The sequence below is a fragment of the Cibotium barometz genome, chromosome 42, assembly GCF_041138505.1.
Source record: "Cibotium barometz isolate CiBa-2024 chromosome 42, ASM4113850v1, whole genome shotgun sequence".
NCBI lineage: Eukaryota > Viridiplantae > Streptophyta > Polypodiopsida > Cyatheales > Cibotiaceae > Cibotium > Cibotium barometz.
This window is the reverse complement of record NC_141087.1, coordinates 27,071,508-27,094,668: the sequence shown is the minus strand read 5'-3', so window position 1 is coordinate 27,094,668 and position 23,161 is coordinate 27,071,508.

Genomic DNA, 23,161 nt, shown 5'->3' with positions numbered 1-23,161 from the left:
AGATTGGACCTCTCGTCCAAATAATGCAGGAATAATTCTAGGTAGACCAAATGAGTAGCTATAACAAGAAGATAAAATAATACCTTGCCATCATGAAAGCATCCCATCATCTTGTTACACAATAAGCATGAGAGAATTATCGAGATGGCCAGCTATAGAATTACCCTTGCAAGGCAAGGACAAACAACAAAGAGTGTGACTGAGAGGATTGCTCAACCTGAAGCAGAGGTTACATCACTGCGTGCAGAGAACCAAAATCTCCATGCAATGATTCAACATTATCAAAGTACGAGCAATGTGTTAGCTGAGTTGTTTAACATTGATGATCTACTTGGAAGCCCATCAAGTGTTGGTGTGTTGGTGCTAGTGGTGTGGCCACCTACAAGGTGCTCCTGGTGGTGATTTAGATGGAGGCATCACCTAGGAGGATGCAAAAGACTTATCTTAGTTACACAAATTCTTTTTTAGATATTTTTGAAGACTCAAAAACATTTAGTTATAAAAGATAATTTAAAACTATAATGGCAAAATCTATTTTTTGAAAATATATACTCGTAAAAATTTGATGTTGTATTTCAAGTTGCATTGCATGTTAGTGATTGATTAATTCAAGTTGATGAGTACAAGTACATTATTCTTCTACTACTAGCACTGGCACTATATCATCAGCTTCATCCATATGTGAGACATCTTATCGTACTTCCCATTCATCCTCATCTTCACTACATCTCTCTTCTGCAACTCCGTGAGTAGTCAAGGGCAACGGCATACAATATCATGTAGCATAAGTATCTATATTTTGAGACATATTTTACATTATATTGCAAAATATTTATACCAAGTAGGCTACACGTGATGCCTTTAATCAATTTCGTCATTTGGCAGCATGAATGAAATTGAATGCTGACCAATTTCTTTCACTTCCTGATGAAGCTACTGAAAACAGACGTGTGGCTACATGTTGTAGCTCTAATGTTTCACTACCATACTCTTTCCACCACATTGGAGCACTCCATGGATCTTCATAGCTACCAATTCTATTAGCAAACTTCACACGTTAGTGGAAGGCTTCTTTTCCATCATCACCCGATAAAAGTTAACCACATACTGTTTTAAAATTACCACTCACTTCATTGTTCGCTGGACTGAGAATGAGTTTGAAAGAAAGGCTCCACGGCAAAAGCAACCCCATGGAAAGGTGTATGCATGTAAGATTCCTCCCTCTAGATTTGGAGGTGTAAAGGTGTAAGAACCTCCCCTTCTATTCTTGTAATTATTCCCTTCTCTGAAATGAAAGAAAGATCTTGTTTTACCCTGTTTTGGCCTAGAGAGAGATAATCCAAAATTGAGATATCTTTGGATATAAAAATCCTCCTACTGTCTAAAATGGTTTCCCTTGAAACAGAAGTTCAAAATGAACTTTCTAATGTGCATTAGGAATTAATTGAAAATAGTATAAGGGACCTTAGCCTAAGGGTCTACATTTTTAGAAATTTTTGGATTATGGTCCAATTAAGGTTCCAATGGGCCAATTGGATTTATCCAAGTGTTGGGATGAGATAAATCCAAAGAATAGAAGAGAATACCCAAAAATGAGTAAATGCTCATGTGAGACCCCCGCCCCCTGCGCGATGCCCCTTCCGAAGAGCATTGGCCAGCGGCGGCGGAAGCAGCGTCAGCCTCTCGCATGGGGCAGGGATCCACACTCGGGGCCTCGCCCACCATGGATATCTGGACAAGAGACTAGCCCGTAGCCCGGTGGTTCCTCCAAAATCGAGCCTAAAAAAACTTCCCTCGCCCGAAAGGCACGGACGATTCCACCAAGAAAAATCATATAACGAGAGACTTGTTAACAGTGCAGTTGAGAGACGACCATGCACTTGAGACGACCTGCTAGTCTACCCATGGGCCTAAAGTCTTTCCGCATTCTCGCCATCACTAAAACCAAAGGTACCTCCGAAGAGGGTGATGATAAAACATGGGCTACTCTAGGTTACCATGGGCCCCTCATGATAAAAACTCCCATGCTCCTAGTTAATTACTCTTGCAATCATGGGCATGCAATATTGAAGCATTCATGGGCATGCAATATTGAAGCATTCATGGGCATGCAATATTACTCTTGCATTCATGGGCATGCAATATTGAAGCATCTCACTTCATACAAAGAATAGAATAAAACATACTCATCGATATTTATCTTTAGACTATGAAGAAAGCTTCAAACACAAAAAAAATAAATTGTAAACTCTAAAAATCCCTTTAAAGTGTAAAGCAAGCTTCGAACACAGTAAAGGATAAAACCTACTACCTATATTTTGCATTATTATCTTTTACATGTTTTTAACTTTGTATTTTCTAGGTAATAGTAAACCAAGCAAGAGATGTCCCTTTTTAATGGTCAACCCCATGGAGGGCTATAATAATTTACCAATACCATTAACTAGGTGCTCCATGTTGTGGAATGCAAACCAAATGGGTGAACGCCATGAATTACTAAATCAACACATATGTATCAATGCTCCTCCTTAAATTGAGGCCATGTTTCCTCAATGTGTCTGCATGCAGATTAGCAAGAGATGCCATCTATGGATTGATTTTTAGCATGCCAAGTGATTAGCTCTCATATGGACTTGCATTTAAGCATGTGGATTCTTAGGATGATTGAAAAATGCCTTAGAATTTTATAGGGAATGGTTCCACCTTCTTGTAAATATTGTTTATACCATTGAGCACCACATTTTGGACATGTGGAGAGTTCATCCTCATGGAAGAGGATGCAATCATCCGAGCATGCATGTATACAATTGTAGTCCATACCAATGGAACTTAGAATCTTCTTTGCATCATCTTATGATGCGAGCATAGAGTTTCTCTCTACTAGTAATATTGTATATTTCAATAACCTTACAAATTATGTCTGGAAGGCCCTAGGTCCATGAACAAGATATAGGGAACCACCTATTATCATGGGGATTTTCCCAATCACTCGAGAGCACAAATAGCTCAACCAAGAAACTAGTATATTGTGGCCTAGCTCACAAATGCAAAATCGAGTTGTGTCACTCACCTCATAAAACCAAGTTGCCCTCAGATTCTCATAGGTAATGTTGTCACCACAGCACCCAAGAGCTCCACTCCACCACCCCACTACCATTGCACACCAAGGAAACTTGACCCTTCTCTCACTTTAACTCTCTTTGTTTCAATTTCCTCAATGACTTTCTTCTTCTCAACCCCTCTCAAGCTTGAGAAGCTTTCAAAATGATTGTTTTTATTCAAATCAAGCTTTCCCTAAGATTCTGAATGTTTAATTAGAATTAAGTTAATCTTTATGCTTATTTGTAATTCTTTTCCTTAAGTAAATCTCTCTCTCAAAAAGAATCTAGTCATCTTTATGGCTAAATCTTTAGCAAAAGAATGTTTCTCAATGATAATCTCTTATTTCAAAACTAAACTCTAGGCTTGATGAGCTAGATATTAAGAAAATGATATTTTCATGATTTTGTGCTAGTAAAAATAATGGTTATTTATTTTTAGATTGTTCATGAGTAGATAAAATTTACTTTAATTCATTCTAAATGAGAAAAGGATTATCCTAGTAAATTAGGAAAAGAGGAATGTCTAAAATAGCTTAATCTAGTGGAATAATCATAATTATAATTATGTTTATAATTATGGTTAAAATTATGATTTGAATACATAGTTGAAATTTAAGCTTAAAAGAATAACTTTTATCATATTTTCATTACAAGCTTTTATTCTTTTAGGAAATTTACGAATTATCAGTTATAGCAACAAAGCTATGGCAAATTCTTGAGAAAAAATACATATCTTATTTTTATGCATATAATACTAAAAGAGGAATTCCTACAATATTGTAGGTTTAGAAATTTTAATTAAAAAGAATGATTTTGACCATATTCATGAAAGAATACTTTTTTTTATTTATGCATAATTATTTAATTAAGAAAAAAGAAGAATTTTGATAAATTTATTTTATGCATAAGAATTTTTAAATGATAAAAGAGGAATTCCCATGACATTCGAGATTCAATCATTTAAATGCAAAAAGAGAAATTTTTGGCATATTCAAAAAATGGATATTTTAATATAATTTAAAAAGAGAAATTTTCTTGGTATTTAGGTAGAAAAAGGTCTAAATTAATTTTGATCATAGAAGAGGAATTTTCACCATTTTTTGACGTAAAAAATTAGGGTATACTAATGTTGATGATCAAATTGGTGGTGGAAAGAATATTCTTAGATTTTTTTATGTGGATAAATCAACAAATTGATATATACCCAAAATTGGATTAGTGAAAGAAGAGTATTTTTATAAAATCTCGATATTCTCCTATAGAACTTTTTTTAAAATTCTATTGTGGGGTTAGGAAGGAAAGAGACTCATAAAGTTAGAATTTTCTTACGATTAGAAGTGTTGTTAATTTATATGAAGAAAATCCTAAGGAATCAAAGTTAGAAGTAAACCGAATAATTTTTTGTTAGACCACGATCGTAAGAATGGTGGCCATTAAATTACTTGCCCATCTCTCAAATCTGAATCAAGCAAAAACCTCATGACCGATTCCAACTATTGACACAATGAATAGACTACCATTGAAATTAGAGTAGTTTTCCTTTAACTGAAATAACCAAGAATCAAGTTGAAAATTCAGTCAAATGATGGGTAGATTACCCGGATATGAGATCAATGATTCTCATTAAGAAATTATGGATTGTGGGAAAAAGAGTTTTGGTGGAATCAAACTTAAATTGGGAATTCTACTTGCATAGAACCTCTGTTTTTTTTAAGGATTGTTTTACGCCACAATGGTGGAGGAAGCATTTGGTTTGTGATTAACTAAGGAGAGACTTGTTGCAAAAGATGGCAGGGAGTCCTCAAGGGACGTCGCTTGTGGCAAAGCCTATTGAGGTCTTGACTAGCCTCGGTATTGCTAAAATGGTACACTTCTGGTAGTACGATAGGCGAGGACCGATGAAGCGGTCCTTGAGTGAAGTGCTAGGACACCTAAGTAGGATCCTAGAGGGTTCGGACCAGGTGATGCACAGGCTCGTAGTTTTTAGGACACCCATGCGTATGTCGAGGAAGATGTGGATGAACTGGAAGCAATTTGCTTTTGTGAAGTGCATTTTGATATTGGATCTCGTTGGTTGACCAGCTGGTCTTCAACAGAGAGTCCGAATGATATATTTTTGTAAAACAACGGACTCAATATTTTGGAGAATTATGATCAGTAATACTATAGTTTCATTAAAAGATTAATTTAAAGACAGCCGAATCTGTTAAAATGGCAATTTCTTATTGGGTGTGTAAGTGGTATGACTACTTTAAATTTTGCTTGAGGCGCCAGCTATAGGGGGCCTAGGAACTCTTTTCCTTGGTACCTGGGCAAAAACATAATTAAATTTTTATAAAGGAATCCCACCAATACAGTGGTTGGCTAACCCATGGGCCGGTTAGGCTAGAGATTGGGAGATTCCTGCGATATAAATAGTTACGATAAAGTTACGTTAGTTAGATTAAGTCCTAGGAAGACCCTTATTCTGTGGGAGGGAATCAACGGTTGTGCCTCACTAAAGGGGGAAAAAAGCGGTGATTCTATGGACCAAGTGTAATTCTCTTCCTTGTTCTATCCATGTGACTATCGAGTTCGGTCAGACACTACTACATGATAGCCTAATACCGGCGTCTATACCGACGTCATTAAACGGGGTCTAAAAAATCCCCGTCATCAGTATAAACATCGGTATCTGTGCCAGAACGATGACGTCGATATAAGCGTCGCGGAAAAATACCGGCGCCTATACCGGTGTCTATACCGGCGTTACATCGACACCTATACATCGGCGAGCATACCGGTACCTATACGGCACGTATACTGGGGTCTATACCAATGTCTATACTGGCGTTACACCGGCGCCTATACCGACGATAATATCGGCATGTATACCAGCACATATACTGGCAATTATATCGGTGCCTGTACCGGTAGTACTGGCTGTTGCCTGGCTGCCTGCAATGAACAAGACTCAACAGCAGTAAATAGACAGCACCATTCTGTCTAAAATAGAGCACAAAAGACAACCGTGCTCATTTTTTTATTTTTCAGATGAACAAGAAATTAAATTAAACATTAATACTCAAGAATCTTTTGATCATATACCAATAGTTTGATCATATACCAATAGTTTGAAGGTCATCTTACATTATGGTAATGCCTCCCAATTGACGGTCTCTCCTTCTTCTTCAAGCATCTCAAATAAGGCCACAAGGCCATGTTTGTGAGCGTGCTTCTCTTCTCGCGCCTACTTGGTTGGGCGATTCATGGCCAACTCCTACACAAACGATTAACAATTACAACTTTTAGAAATCAACATTTAGCCTACATACATACATTTAGATAAATAAAATTGCTACAAATACTTACGAATTCATGGCGCATGGTTTCGTAACCACCACTCCCAAGATGAGAAGCCCCTACTGTTTGGAGTCTTGCCCTTGCCGCCTCTCTTTGTTGTTGAAACCTCTCTGGTGTCTCTGTGAGCTCCTGAGCAATGGCTTCCCACTCCCTGTCATCTAGCCAAACAGGTTTCTCTTTCCCCTCTCTAAATGCATCCCTCGCCTCTGACCTACGATGCCCCATCAAAATGCAAGCTGTATACTGTATCCACTCATTAGAGACGACATTCATAGGGTCAGATGGTTGAAACTCTTGCTTTATCTTTGTATTTATGTAATTTTTCTTCTCCTTATCTTGCTGATCCCATTTAGTCATCACAGAGTTGTGAAACTATATAGTGCACAATTGTCGTGTCTTCATTGCCTTCCCTGCAGTATTCATTATTGGTGCCCCATCCCTAATTGTGTATATCTTGCTGTTGTCATGGTCATGTGCACCCCAGGGAGAGTGGAAGGTGAACCTATGGGTGTGCTATCAAGAGATGAGAGCGAAGGACGACGCTCACGTGGTGGTGGTGTCACAGCATCTGTGGCACTACCACAACAACCTCCCCCTGAAGACCTACTACGTGAGCGACGTCTATGTGAAGAGGTGGTAGATCGAGTTGTAAGAGGAGTGGAAGGCTGTGTGGTATGAGGTGTGGGAGCTGCTGTCGTACCTATGGGTGTGGGAACTGGCGTCGGGAAGCCAGATGGTGAGGCAGATGTCCCTGCTCCAGAACCCCAATAACTCTGAGCCATGGCTCTCTGCTCTGGAGTCATGGATGAGAGAAAACCATATAACTGCTGGGGACTCATGCCCTGCGGTGTAGGGTTAAATGAGAAATGAGGACTGTAGTCGAGCGGCGGTGAGTCATCACCCATGGCCTGTTGGACAAAAAACCATATGACAAACTTGTGCGAAATGAAAATTACACATAAACAATGAAAGAACCATATGACAAACATTAACAATGATAAACAACAATGGTAAAACCATATCAATTTGCACCTGCACTAGTGATTATGACGGTGAACATTAACAATGGTAAACAATGAAAGGACCATATGACAAACATTAACAATGATAAACAACAATGGTAAAACCATATCAATTTGCACCTGCACTAGTGATTATGACGGTGAACATTAACAATGGTAAACAATGAAAGGACCATATGACAAACATTAACTTTCCTAAACAACAATGGTAAACCATAGCACTTTGCACCTTCAATGTCATAAAATCATTACAAATATGTCATAACTATTTGCATAATCATTAAGATACATCATTTTAAAAATCATTATCTATTCTATCATCCTCATTAAGATCAGTAGTCCCAAAGAGATCTACGTCTATGTACATTTCAGCATCCTCATCATTAAACGTCCCTTGATGAAGGATGTCCTCATCATCTATGTCTTCTTCCTCAACATGTTTTCCAGCTTCATTGGTTTGCACCTCTTCATTTGGATCTTGCTCTAGTTGCTCCTCTTCATTTGCTTGCTCCTCTTCATTGTTGATATCGGCTTGTTCTTGCTCCCCACCACCCTGTGAATCCACATCACCCTGTTGTAGCTCAAATTCTTCAAAAATTTGCTTATTGCGGGGGGCGACTTGAACCACAAATAGCCATCCTGGATCTTTTGGATCCGCTTTAAAGACAACCTGCTCACAATGCTCTGGGTGCACAAAAGTATCTTGCTGATCAGTCCATACCTTTGTGGAGTCCACTTGGATGAGGCCACTCTTGTCTCTACATACAGTTGGATGAGGCCACTTGGATGAGGCCACTTAGATGAGGCCACTTAGATGAGTCCACTCTTGTCTCTACATACAGTTGGATGAGGCCACTCTTGTCTCTACATACAGTTGGATGAGGCCACTTGGATGAGGCCACTTAGATGAGTCCACTTAGATGAGTCCACTTGGATGAGGCCACTCTTGGATGAGGCCACTCTTGTCTCTACATACAGTTGCATGTGGCCCATTTGTGATTACCTTGAACCACTTCACATCAAAGATAAACAACTCAAAACTTCTGAAGCCAACCTTTAATATGTCTTGAAAGTAATCAAGCATTCCAGTAATTGTGTTATCATCACTTACACTTGCACGACTTTCTTGAACAAACTGTGCTGTGACACCACAATCAAAGGATGCTCTTCTTTGGTCTATTCGTTCTACTCGAAAATGACGTCCATGTGACCAAAACGCCCCATATTTGTGATACTACAAATAACACATAAAGATTGTTGATGTGGACAAACAAACACTGAGACATGTAGAGAAAAAAAAGAGAGACATGTAGAACTTATAACACTTACATGCCAATCGCATCCTTTTGTAAGCTCCTCCTCCTCCTCTGTTATAGTTAAACCAGCATGTTTGGCTTCTAAAATTGTAGCTTCTAGCCATCTACCTGTGGGAAAGTCCGGAAGAGCTTGCATACCTTCTGGATATGGGAGATTTCCTGTAGTGCAATTCCTTCTGAAACTTAAACGATCTTGTACTCGCTGTCGCTTGAGAGCTTCATATGTCTCAATCCACTTCTCCATTACATGAGAGTTCAAGATGCAAAATTTGTTGATTTTTTCCCTCAAATTGTTATCCATCTTTCTCTTAATGCCTTGCCCTTGAGGCTCCTCACCAATGACTCGCCTGTTAGACTCTTGAGACCATAGTCGAGGTATCTCTAGATCTGAAGAACTTAAATATTCAGTGATGTAAACAAGGGACTCTTGTATCAGCCACCCTTCTGACATACTACCCTCTGGGCGAGCCATTTGGTGAACAAATCCCTTTAATGTCTTCATAAACCTCTCCAAAAAGAACATCCATCTTGAATGGACTGTTCCAGCAAAACTGCAACCTCATCTACAACATGAACTAGCAGATGCATCTGGATTGTTAATAAACTTGTAGGGAAAAACTTCTCTACCATGCAGACTGCCTCTATGGAGTTTAAATGCGCTATCGCCAAAGTGTCTCTCTTTATCTCTTTTGAAGAAATCCAGTGCACCAACGTGCCAATCTTATAGATAGTAGCTCTAATGTCTTCAATGAGGCAATCTTTTATTGCTATGGGTAGCACAAATTGTAGAAACTTGTGCCAATCATGACTCTTGAGGCCACTAAGATCATCATCCTTTGTAAATGCACTTTTCAAGCAATGCATACAACCTGTAGAAACTTGTGCCAATCATGACTCTTGAGGCCACTAAGATCATCATCCTTTGTAAATGCACTTTTCAAGCAATGCATACAACCTGTAGGAGTCCGAAACTCTAAAATTGTCCTCTTGACTTGTTGTTCCTCCATCTTACTAAAAACCCATGGGGCTCTTGGAAGTAGCACCTTTCCATTGGGTCTAGTGCGAGCCCACAACTCTTGCATGCAACCTATCTCTTCCAAGTCGTCCCTTTGGCCTTTAGTCTCCTTTTTTCCTGTCATGGTCTTCCACAGAATGTCAGCTACATTCTTGAAAATATGCATCGGGTCAAGCAAATGGTTTATAAGGAGATCACCCCAATAGGGGAGTTGGTGAAAGATAGAGAGCCTCTTCATCCCAGGACATGCCAAGTTGCCACATTCCTCCCATTTGATCTTCCAATCGCTTGCCTTCTCAGTGCACTTGGAGGAGGTCTTCCTAGATTACCATCCCGCAATTCATGATTTTTTGGAAGATACCTAACATGTCCTTGGTAGACATTCTTTCGTAATGCTTTTGAGTATCTTGAAGTCGAGGACCACATACAGGACATACATTGTAACCCGATATAGACAAACCTGAGCATTCTCCATAGCCAGGCCAATCATGCATTGTCCACATGAGAATACCTTGCACAGTTTGCAAGTCTTTGGCCACTGTGCTGCTTTGACATGTCCTTCACTTCAATTCCGTTCCACAAGGTGCGCAACTCATCAATAAGTGGTGCCAAATATACATCCATGTTCTTCACCTTGTACTTTCCTAGAACTATTAATGAGAGCAACAAATGACCTTTCTTTATTGCTAACCATGGCAGAAGATTATAATTCACAAGGCAAACAGGCCATGTGCTCCATGAAAAGCTCCTTAAACCAAAAGGGTTTACACCATCCATTGCTAGGCCAAGACGGAGGTTACGAGGATCTTCCCTAAAAGCCGGCCATGTCTCTTCAATGTGTCTCCATGCGGGTGAATCAGCAGGCACACGCATCACTTCATCTATGGATCGAATTGTGGCATGCCATGTCATCAAGCTTGCTATAGATTTGCACCTGAACATGCTTTTTATTCTTGGGATGATTGGAAAGTGCCTAAGAACCTTTACCGGGACAGCTTCCCCTTGAACATCTTCTCTATATCTGTTAGAGCCACAATGGGGACATTCTTGCAAATGCTCATATTCATGGCGGAAGAGGCAACAATCATTATGACAAGCATGAATATTATTGTAATCCATGCCTATGGATTTCAATAACTTCTTGGCATCTGCACGAGATGGAGGCATCTCGTTGTTGTCGGCAGAGGGGGCGATATCTGGTCTTTCAAAAGCCTGCAAGTATGGCAATATCTGATCATTACTATTAAGATTTAGTCAAATACAAGTTGAAAATTTATCATTTCAACATTAGGTGTAATCTCCAAAAAATCCTTACTTGAAGAGTTCAGTGACACTTGTATTAGACCATCCAAAAATTGACTGTAAATTTAGCATCGTAAGAGATGCACGCAATACAGATATGTTGGCACCATTGTATAGTGGAAGGCGTGCAAGTTTACGCATGGCCTCTTCCTCTGGTTCATAATTTGACCGTTGAGAATGTCGTGGTTGATGATCTTCATGTTCATGCTCCTCGAAGAGAGCTTCTTGTTGCTCGATGAAGGCATCCACCATTTCCTCCATTGGACCTTCTTTCATTTCCTGACCTTCTTCCATTCCCTCGGGTGCTGTTAATTGAGCTCCATCTGTCACACCCTCCTTCGATATTCTCATCCTTTGTTGGGGACGAGAATTCATAGGCACAATGTTATCAAGATGCGGCTGCACACTTGCTTGGTTGTACGATTAAAACCGTAAATTTTGCAAGCGCTCCATTGGAAATATGCCATCATGAATATGCTGGTTGCAAATCCTTCGTTTTCGAAAGATTTGGTACTTACATTGCATGCATAGACATGCTATTCTCTCTTCAAGATTGAGAGGCTCCATCTAGCAGGACAACATGTATATGTAGCTCATTAAATACAAATCATTATGCATTACACAAAGCATTATGTAAACCATAAAACATGGCTTCTTTTCCCCAGCCGTGAGGGAGATTTTAAAAATAACATTTAAAGCGTCGAACGGGCTTCTTTTCCCCAGCCATTGAGGGAGATTTTAAAAATATTAAAAAAAGCGTCAAACGGGCTTCTTTTTCCCAGTCGTTGAGGGAGATTTTAAAAATAACTTATACATTAGCTTATCTTCTCTCCATACAAAATTAAGAAGGTAATTAGAACAAGGATGGAGAGAGGGGATATCTCTATTCATAAATAGCTATTTATAAAGGCCTTATGCAAAAATCTATATGCATAGATTATGCAAATAGAGCCTACACATTGAGCTCTATGCATAGAAGCCTACACTTGAAGCTGAACGCATAGAGCCTTATGCATAAAGCCTATGCATAATGATCTATACATAAGCTTATGTGTAACGCTCTATACGTAAGTCTTATGCAAGCTTTATGAATAAGGTTTATGCAATCGTATGCATAGTAAGGCTTGCAAGCCTTAAGTATAAGCTTGCATAATAAGGCTGCAAGACTTATGCATAAGCTCTATACATAAGCTCTATGCATAAGCTCTATACATAAGCTCTATGCATAAGCCATATACATAAGTCTTATACATAAGCTCTATGCTATAAGCCTTATGCACTATGCTAACCCTTAAACCCATCACCCAAGGGTGTAATAAACATGATCTTGTCTTACATGGATAAGAGATCTTACCTTGATAACATATATAAACTCTATGAATAAAGAGAATACCTTATGTATAGAAAAACAGAGCATAAGAAATATATGTTATATGTATAAGAGAGTATAAACATTCAAAAAGCTTATGCTCTCCATCCATGCAAGGCACTCTACATCAAAAAAAGCTTTATGCATAAAAACATAATGCATGAAGCCTTATGCATAAAGCTCATCCATAAGATTTATACATAAAACATTATGTATTAAGCTTTATGCATAGATCTTAATTCATGCATTTAGCTAGATTCATAGAGCTCTATGCATAAACTCTATGTATAGATCTTGCATAAGCTTACAAGCCCTATGTATAGATCTTGCATAAGCTTACAAGCCCTATGTATAGAGCTTTCATAATCTTACAACCTCTATGTATAAAGCCTATACATAGAGCTTATGCATTAAGCTTACAAGAAGGCTATGCATAGAGCTTTCAACAAGAAGGCTATGCAAAGATCTTGAAAGAAGGCTATGCAAGCTCTATGTATAATGTCCATGCAAGCTTTCAAGAAACCTATGCATAGAGATTTTATAAGCTTGCAAACTCTATGCATAAAGCCTATGCATAGAGCTTATGCATAGAGATTTTACAAGCTCGCAAGCTCTATGAATAGAGCTTATGCATAAAGCTTGCAAGAAGGCTATGCATAGAGATTGCAAGCTTATGATAGGTTTTATGCATAGATCTTGCAATAATCCTATGTATAAGCTTGCAAGAACCCTAAACTAACCCTAAACCATAAAACAGGGGTGCAATAATACGTAGAAAAAAGCATAAACAAGGAAAATCGAAAGAGGGACTACCTCTTTTTTGCGAAGCTGAAGGAGAGGATTGGTGAAAGATTGGTGAAAGACCTGCAAAACAAAATATTAAACAAAGTAATTAGTAAATTAAACATAAGAATAAGAACTAATACACAAGTAATACAAAACCCTAAAATCTCTATGCATGCATTAGGAGATCTATGCATACATAGAGAGCTCTCAACATGCATAGAGAGCCAAAAAAAACACAAAACCCTAAACGCCCTATATCCTAAAAAGCAAAAGCAAGAGTATATTAGTAAAAGCAAGAGGATAAGTTAAAGTGGAGAAGGAGAAGAGGAGAAAACACACAACAACAACAAGAAAAAGAGGAAAGCTTGAAGGAGATGGACGGACGCATACCTTCTCTGGATGCAATTCGACGCCGCGAAAAACAGAGAACAATAGGTTCTCGGCTGTAAAAAACTTATGAGCATCGGTATACACATTGGTATATGCCTTGGTATATGCATCGATATACGCGACGGTATACGTGTCGGTATACACATCGGTATACGCGTCGGTATATGAAAATTTAAAAATTGCCCGCCTGACTTGTCGCCTCCAAGATTACGACGGGCATACCGACGTCCAACATTTGTATCGGTATTCTAACATTGGTATGCCCTAAACCTCTAGTAGTGGGATCAGTTTGGTTAGTTAAGACTTCAACTCATTAGATCAATTCTCCCGTTAGATGATTTTCTTAGTGGAATCGCCCGTGCCTTCTGGGCGAGGGAAGTTTTTTCGGGTTCGGTTTCAGAGGAACCGTCGGGCTAGTCTCTTGTCCGGACATCCATGGGCAAGGCCCCGAGTGTGGATCCCTACCTCGCGTGAGAGGCTGACGCTGCTTTCGTCCGCCAGTGCCCTTGGAGGAGGCATCTCAGAGGGGGCGGGGGTCTCACAAAGCACAAGGTAAGGAAATTTTTATTGTGACTTGTTAAATTTTTATTGTGACATTAAATTTTCTTGTTTATTTACAAGGTTAATATTAAGTTTGGTAGGGTATCTAAACCAAAACTGCGTTAAGAATATACCTATGATTATGAACTTAGTCCCTACAAACTCACTTTTGTGAAACCATGTCGAGCTATCATCTAGCCTCATAAATGAAATTGCTAGGTGATGTATTTAGTAGCTTTTATTCCTTTAAAATAAAAGAAATTATAGTTTTCAATTCAAAGATAAGAAAAGTAAGAGTAGGGTTCCGCCCCATAGAGATCCAAGTAATAGCCCAGAGACCTCCGCTAAGTACCTTGATAGCGATTGGTGTTTTGGCCCTTTATTGGCATGTTTTTTCCCACAAGGTCTCATCCCATGATGAAGATCGAGGCTATAGTCCCAAGGCTCTATCACTAGGAGCCAAAAGTCCTACCAAGATCTTACAAGACAATGATTATCTTCTTGGTCACATTTGTTTAGGCTACCGGAAGCAACATTTTTCCTTTGCTTTCTCAATATTTTTTATATTTTTTTATTTTCCCCCTAATATTTTAGTTTCAGTTTTGGTTTTACAAGTTACCCGAAAAGGGGTGGTGTCAGGATTTTTGGATTTTTCTTAGAATCCCTCTTTGATTTGGAGCCCAAAAGCCTACATGCATTAAATGCAGTTAGCCAATCAAGGCTAGCAAACTAGTGCCTCAAATTATAGGGAGATTAAGACAAGTTAATCAATGCTATTAGCACTAACATAAAAATAGAAAAAAAGATACAAAACGTAAAAATTAATCCATTTTTAAAATCCTCTCCAAATCACTATTTTTATTCCCCCTTCCTATTTAAAGAGTCAAAATTGGGATAAGCCCCATGCCCAAAACCTAGTTTTAGGCCCACATTATTGTTTTTTGGTGGAAAAATGAAAAATAAATATTAAAAAACGTAAAAATTATCCAAAAATAAGAATTACTTAAATTAAAAGACACATAGTTTTAAGGGTAATAAGAAACTAAACATAGTTTTCTTAAGATAACACAAAAATGCAACATAAAAACAAGAATAATGCAACAAAATAAATAGTTATTTGGAATTTATTTTCTACTCCATTCTTGAATCAAACTAAAAATATGATAGATTCAAACCATTTAGAATCTTTCTAAATGCATTGTGACTATGTGGTGGGGCTATTCCCCGGCAGCAATGCCACTTGTAGAAGACCCAGCACAATGCAAAGGATGCAGGGAAAAAAATCAATGTCATGGGGCTTTGCCCAAGTGCACATTAGAGCACAAACAACTCGACCAAGAAACTAGTATGCTATGGCCTAGCTCACAAATGCAAAAATGGGGTGTGTCCCTTATCTCGTAAAAGCAGGTTGCTTGGGATTCTTGTAGGTATCATTATCATAGCGCAAAAGAACCCAAGAGCTCCACTCCACTTTGTTGCCACTGCCACTATACACCAAGGAAACTAAACCTTCCTCTCAGTAAATCTCTCTTACACACACACACACTCACATACATGCAGCAATGATCATACAAGAGCTCTAATCATAATAGGAAAGAGAGACAAGAGGCAAGAGAGTAGAGAAAATAGCACTCCTATGTATAAGAGAATGAGAGGTTTTAGTTACAAGAGTCCTTATCTAATTCCTTTTTAGGGTTTACACCCTTGGACATCAAAGCTTAAAAATCAGGTCCTTGGGCATCGCAACCCTCCTACCCTAGTGTAAACACTTAGCCATTGATAGTAACCTCAACATAAAGTCTTGTGGTATTCTTTAATAGAAAATTGGTAACACACATATAAAATAATACATTACAATGTTCAACAAGAAAAACTAGGTCTCCAAGCGTGTGTGGCCAATATGAAGTAGAAGTTGTTTTGTGTGTTCAACATCCATGCCAAGAAAGTCTTTGGCAAGGGTTAATAATGACCTATGATGTGATGTTAGCTAGTTTATTTTTAAAGAGGATGAGATTAAGAAAGCGAAAGGGGAATTAGAAAGAGGATATAGAGAATATTACTTAAATAATTCAAAAACACTCGCATCAACAATAGAGCGATTGTAGATTGAGCAAAGTTTAAGGCAAGATTGTAACTTTAGGGCACATTTTTTCTCCATCAAAAAATGGTGTTGAACCAAGATTTTGAAGATGTTCTTCCTTGGATATCGTGTCTTGGCGATCCTTTCTATTGCAATTTTTCTACCTTCAAACATTGCTTTCGATTAGCTCTTCCATAAAATATTCTTCTATGTGTGGTTCCATATCATCAATCAATTCTTCTCATTGTAATTGTTGTTCTTCTCTATGAATTTAATGTCTTGTACATCACATAATATTTTTACATTATATGGCCTCATTGGGTTGACTTCGTATGTACTTTACACTATCCACACTCTACATAATTATCAAAAAAATCTAGAGAAAGATCATGGAGAGTGAGAGATATAGGGAGAGGGTGTAACAAAGGGAGAGTAAGAGGTATAGGGAGAGTGTGTAACAAAGGGAACAATCAACTAATCTCATCAGAATAACGTACTAATTTAAGTAAGGTCTTGTCAAACTGCCTGCATTGTTTGACATGCTGTATGGTTATTTGGATTTGTCTTCTGATAGAGTACTTGTAACATGTATAAATACATCAGGGAGACTCTTCTCTAGCCATGCCATGCTCCCTTTTCAAGTTCTTCCTCTAAATATGGTGAATTATTTACACTCCATTGAAAAAACAAAGAGAGATTAAGAAATGTTATGGGGATCAAGAAAGTTTATAATAAAGATCAAGAGAAATGTTATAAAGAAATAAAAATATGGCTCTCTTTAAGTAGCAATATGAATTATGAGTCAGTAAGGGTTACGTTTTTTGCACGAAATTCAAAACATGAAGGAAATAAAATGGGGATCAAGAAATTCTATAATAGAGATTAGGAGAAATGTTATGGAGAAATGAAAATATAGCTCCCTTTAAGTAGGAGTATGAATTATGGGTCAGTAAGGGTTATGTTATTTTCCATGAAATTCAAAACATGAAATAGCTTACAACATCAGTATGAGCATCCGTATATGCATCGATCATACTACTGCTTATACCGATGCATATACTGATGCTCAGATGCTCATACTAACACTTTTTTTGACGTTGATACTAACAGTGCAAAAATAAAAACTTGAGATGCTTTCCTCTTCACTTTTTATTTCAATATCTTTCTCTCCCATCTTACTCTTTGTCTCTCTCTTACCTCTCTCACTATTGCATATCCCTCCCTTACCTATTGCCCATCCCTTCTTCACCTCGCCATTGCAAATATGCCATTTTAACTCTTCAAGTAGGTAAGGGTTGACTATGTATTAGGGGTAGGGTTTTTGTTAAGATTTATAAGTTTATTATTATTATTATTATGAGTTTTGGTTTTTGTTTTGTTTTACAGGTTCATATTCCACTTTTTCTCCCTCATTCTTTCTCTCATTCTCTCCCTTGCAAGTAGGTATGAATATCCTATGTGTTAGGGTTATGTTCTTTTAAGTTTTATATTTTTTTGTAGATTTTGAGTTTTGGGTTTTTTAAAGTTTTACATCAGCTAATGTTTTCTTATTTATTTTGGTTGGTTCTTTATTTCTAGGATATCTTTCTTAAAGCTTTAGAATCAAGCAAGCTGTTTATGAGTATGACTTAAACACACCATATTTAAATTTTTTATTTTTTGCACTATTGGTTTTATACTTTATGTATGTAGTGAGTGCTCACTTTATGTATGTAGTGAGTGCTCACTTTATGTAATTATAGAGTATAGAGCATATTTCATGCTGTGAGTGCTCACTTTATGTAATTATAGAGCATATTGGTTTTATACTTTATGTATGTAGTGAGTGCTCACTTTATGTAATTATAGAGTATAGAGCATATTTCATGCTGAGTGCTCACTTTATGTAATTATAGAGTATAGAGCATATTTCATGCATGATTTATGCATGGCGGCATAGAGCTTGCATACCCTATGTATGCATAGAGTATATAGGCTCTCTATACTCTATAGAGAATGCATGGATAGAGTATGCATGCTTTGTGGATTAGGCTTTATGCATGCTCTCTTCATGCATGCATAGAGTGCTTTATGCATGTTGTTATGCATGCATAGAGTATAGAGCATGCTTTATGCACATAAAGAGCACATAAAATGATTATCATCACATTCTTGGACCCATTACTTTAAAATGATTCTCATCATTTAACTACTACATGCAACTCCGTCTCATGAGATGTCAATGCAACTTGAAGAGGATGTCTATGGCTCCTTGCATGGTGAATTCTAGTGACCCAACATCTAGTAAATTGAACATTTAGTGTATTTATTTTTAGCTTGAAATCCTCATGATTTTTCTATTGTTTGTTATATGGATCAATGGATTTAAAAAATGATATTTTATCTTAGATATTGGCCACATCACTAGAAAGACAGGCATGCTTCCATGATGGCATAAAAGTCAAAATCAATAATTAGATATGTATGGCTATCAAGAGAGCTTGACAAAGACCACTCTGAAAACTTTTACATTCAAGGTATCGGTGGATACATTCTGACAAGGGATTAATGTTAACCTAGTCAACACCATTGATTAAATCAACTAAGCAATTCCATTCTCCGAGCAACCTTGTTCGAGCGAGGTGAAAATTAGAGCCAAACTTGGAAATAAACCCCAACAAAATTGGTATTTTTTACACTAAAGTTTACAACATAAATGCAATTAGAAAATGGTGTTTCAATTTTTTCCACTCCAACGAGCATAAGACATACACACTGACATAATACCTCAACATAAACTTGTCGAAAGACACCAAAATTGCATGAACCACCAATACACAAAACCGATCTATATCACAGCGTATATATAAGTGACCTTTGTTACATAACCACAACTATGTTGGAAGATCCCAAAATTGCATGAAACACCAACACACAAAACTAGTCCAAGTTAAAGGCAGAGAACATTGTAACCACACAAAACATTCTAACAAACCCATATCCTGCACACCCCAAAAAGGTATAAACATTCCTTTGAAACATAACCACATTTAGCCGCGCTCTTTCAAGGTGCGACATTTGATCGCCTACCTCCAAGTGCTTATTCACCAAAGCTGCTTGGTGAATAAAATCATGAGAAATCGCATCCAAACAAAGGACCTACAAGTAAACAAAGTACATGTGCTTACATGGAATGTATGTAGAGTGCTTACTCTCTCTTTTTTTGAAAAGCTTCACATGTGCATCTTGGAAAGTTGTTGATTATAACGGAGTAGTTCACTCCCCAACACTCTAGATCCAGTAGTGCTTACGTAGAAGATATGAGACTCATTGCATACAACTATGAACTCATGGATTACATGTCCTTCCAAGTTCCAAACCTTATCAATGTTCTCATTAAATTCTTTTGTTAACCTTGTCCTCCATTTCACAATTTTCCTATCATGAAATCATGGACGAAAGGAACTAGACACCGCACCAATTGCAACTGTATCATTCCTTGTGCTTTGCAGAATATCAATTCTTTTTTGCAAGATGACATTAGGAGACCTTCGGACATCTTCTGGGCCTTGTAAGGATTCCTTATTTTTAGGGATTAAGGCTAATTTTGTGCTTTCTTAAAGAGACAAGGTCAATCAAGAGAGCTACTTAGAGACTATAATTTGAACTTTCTAGTCCATAACTCCCCTACAAAAATAGGGTCTAATGTTGTCATTCTCTCTCCTCTTCTCTTTCTAGCAATCTCGTAACTAAGGAGGGAGCCCAAAATGGACAATTTTGTTTTCCATTTTGCAAGTTTTATACTTTGAAACTGACCCCAGACCCATATATATGTAAAACATTCATTTTTTAACCTTGATTTCCCCCTAAAACCCACTCTATCTCATCATTGAATGCCTCCACCTTTTTCTCCTTCATTTAATGCCTCCACTTCCCCACCAAATGAACCAAATTAGAGATCTCTTGACACTTTCCACATAGGGCCAAAAATAATGATTTTTATTTCTCTCATTTTTGAACATTTTTTCTTTTAAAGTTATCCTAAACCCATATATATGTCAAAAAATCAAATTTTAATCTCTTTTTCCCTCCAAAATTTAACCAACTCTCTCTCTTTCTTTACTCATCTCTCTACTGTGAGCTTAGCCCTACATAGCGTCACTCTATCTCTCTCTCTACAATTCTCTCATCTACTCTCAACTCTCCCTCTCTCTCTCTCTCTCTCTCTCTCTCTCTCTCTCTCTCTCTCTCTCTCTCTCTCTCTCTCCTGTGAGACTTCATCCACCCTCTCTCAAATCTCAAATCCTTGAAAGGTTATGGCATGCACTCACTCCCTCTAATCTCAACTCCTGTCCCTCTCTCTCTCTCTCTCTCTCTCTCTCTCTCTCTCTCTCATTGGGCCTCCCTATTCTTTTCCACTATCAATTCCTTCTAAGCATGGCATTGTGTAAAATCACTAGCACTAATGTGCCATTGAATCGACATAAGGTGGATTTGCATGTGTAGGTGTTGGAAGTGTAGCAAGGTTCATCTCATAGAACAGGAGAGGAATGTACATAGACAAGGGGGTCACACTAATGTGGATCTATGGGTTGATTGGGCATCTATACCCAGCTGACCCAAGACCGCATTACCCACCCACTTTCAAAGACTTGCCATCATTTATTCAGTGTGTGGGAGATGGTGAGAATGGGATGCTCGGCTACTATTGCAAGAGATTAGTAACAACTGACACTAGTAGAGTCTTCTACTTGTGATCACAGTTCTATATGCTCCAAGTTAACCTTGCTAGTGTACACCAAGGCCTACTTCAGGCTCAAGCAAAAATCAAGGAGCTTGAGGGTGTAAATCAAGAGAGAGCAGCGTGTGTGGAAAAGCTTACGCAGACAATCTCACATGAAAATCACTCCTATTGGAGCTAGGGATCATAAGAGGCCACTCAACCACATCAAAACACTTGCCATTGGTGTGGGGGGGGAGGGGGGGCTCGTAAGCATAGAATTCAAGAAGTGCAGTATGGCTCCTCTTTCTTATTCTCTAGCACTTCCAATTCAAAATGCCAATATAAATCATGTGTGCACCTATGTAATGTGAATGTAATTTTGCTAATTTTTAGAGTATTCCTTTAAGATGCCATATGTTCTGATCAAACAAGGGATTGTAATGAGATCTTGCGCTCTTTCACAACAATGAGGGAGAATGTGCTTAAAATGATTAGGGATCCCCGTTGCAAGAAGATATGTATGTCTATTTCAGATGAAATCATACAAGAGGTTTCCCAAAGTATCAGTAGTGTTGATGTTGTTAATGCATGCGATAAGGTAGGCATTAACATGAAAGGCTATAAAGCTCTTCATAGATTTCTAAGAGACACCCTTTGTAATAAGAAAGGTATCACGCACAACCTTTTTCCACCACCAAAGAGGGTTCATCTAGCAAAGGGAGTGAGCAATGAAGATGTAAAATGCAAGATTGGGGATAACTACCACATCAATGATACACTTTCCATTATAACATGGGGAAAGAAGAAGATTGTGGATGGTAATGTTTCATTGTAATTCAATGACTTCAACAACATTTTTATTGAAATATTAAAGCTACAAAAGGCAATGATATTGTTCTATGGGTTGCCTTTTGGATGTAAGTAGGTTTTGTAACCTTGTACACATTAGGTCTGTGCTCATTTATAGGAAACGACTTAACATTTTGTTTGATTTTCGTATTTTATAGGTTCCAAGGTCTCCTTCGTGCTGAAGTTGGACGAGTGTTAGATTGTGAAGGGAAGAAGGATATAGAGAATGAGTGTTACACTCATGAACCATGCTATGGTGGCAACCTTTAAGTTTGCATCTGCTTCCAGTGTTGCAGAAGGGCCGGATGCTAAGGGAGAGAGCACAATTGATTTTCAAGAGCAAGGGAATGACAATATTTCACACACAAAACCATCATTTAGTGTTCAATCAATGAAAGACATATGGCAGTTTAGGAGCATTTGAGGTTCCCAAGGAGACACACGAGGTGCTATCATGGGTCTTTGAGAGGTTGCCTTGGTTTAGTGATGTGATAAAGTCACAAATAGGGGGTGAGAAGCTGGATGTTGATGGTTTAGGGAGCTTTGACATTGATTGGCATCTTGGCAGGGATCTAAAGATAATAAAGTGTATGCTGGGTTGCACTCAAGGTGCAAATATAGCTCACCCATGTCCTTGGTATATGCATGGATTGAAAAGAAAAACTAAGAAAAAACACAGGGGGATGGCCAATGGTGAAGAGGAATGCGAGGAAACAGGAAATTGTGAGGGAGAGTGGGACGGTGGTTTCCTTTCCTCACCTATGTTAGATCCTCCAAATAGGGACTTAAGGGATAACAGCTGGAACCCCATAATTTCTTTCCCTCTTAGGAATGTTCACTTTTGTACTTTGCATGCTTTCATGAATACCACAACCTTTTTGCCCAGATCGACAATTTTATTTCTGCATGTAGCATCAGCAGAGCTCAGTTTTCCATGATGATGAGCAGGAGACCACGTAATGACCCCTCCATACCACAAGCGGACCACATAAGGGCGTTGCGGTTTGCTAGGAACATTGCAGAGCACCGGTAGTTTATGGTGCAAATTTTGTTGCGTTTTTGGGAGTCCCCCTTGGTTTCGAGGACTGTGAAGTCATGCATCATTACCAATTTTGTTATATTAATATACTTCCCTTCTTAGGTTTGATTAGTATCGAGGAAGCTTTTTAATACCTTCAAATATAGTTTTTTTGATGACTTAAATTGTATCCCAAAGATTTCTATTGCTTTGTAATACTTGAAGAAGTCTCAAGATGTTGATTTTTGAAATATGGCATGCTTTGTATTCCACATATTCGTGTGTTTTGATGCTTTGTGATAAGTGTCTAGAAGGGTGTGAAAATTCAC